Here is a 971-nt window from a genome sequence, read left to right as displayed (position 1 = left end):
TTCAATTAAATCAATTTAAAAAAATCCATTGTTTGATGTGATCGATATATATATATATATATATATATAATAATTTTAGTATTTTTAAGTTATATTATACTCGATATCCCTTCATTAATTAACAAATTAATCGAAAGCAGTCTCAGCATTAAAAAAAATTCTTTAAAAAATCTTTAAGAAATTTAAAAGATATTCTGAAATACTTTTTAAGAAATTTTTAAGAACATTACTCTATTATTTTTTTATAATTGAATTTCTTTTGCAAAAATTTATCAATTTGTAATAATATCAAAACAACACAATTAATTTCTCAGTTGAAATCTTTTAATGTGACATTGTAGTTTGTTAAGAATTAATATTAATAGTGTTGGGGTTTCAAATTATCTGAAGAAGGTAGTTTTTCGCAATATTGATAATGACATATTATTATTGTGATCATTAAAACAATGTTTAATAGTCAGATACAATTTAATTTTTGATATATTTATTGACGGGGTGATATTAATATTTTTACTAAATAATATAGATTCTCTGAAACTTGATTTGTCATAGCTTGATAGTTTCTAAACTCAGTTTCTAAACTGGATTATCTTCGGAGTTTAAATGCTTTTTGCGTTTCACTGTTACATTTTGCTGTTAATGCCTGTATGTTAGATACTCGAATTGAGAGTTACAAAATCACCGCAACAGCATTTAAATTTCGGATTTTTAAAAGAGACAATACGTTGAGACATAATATTCTGCGGTTGCATTACAAAGGAAATTGTACATACGCGTGTAAGAATGTGCCTACATAAGAAAGATATTTATATGGACGTTAAGAATTTTGTAATTATTGTTATATACGTGAATGGAATATAACTAAAAGATCAGAGATACCTGAAAATTCGTTGCAACGTAACTGTGCTAAATGAGGAACGATATGTATATATACTTAACAAACATATATGTATTTAAATGCGTCGAAAAAT

This window comes from Atta colombica, unplaced genomic scaffold, assembly GCF_001594045.1.
Source record: "Atta colombica isolate Treedump-2 unplaced genomic scaffold, Acol1.0 scaffold198, whole genome shotgun sequence".
Lineage (NCBI taxonomy): Eukaryota > Metazoa > Arthropoda > Insecta > Hymenoptera > Formicidae > Atta > Atta colombica.
Note: the sequence above shows the minus strand (reverse complement) of the source record.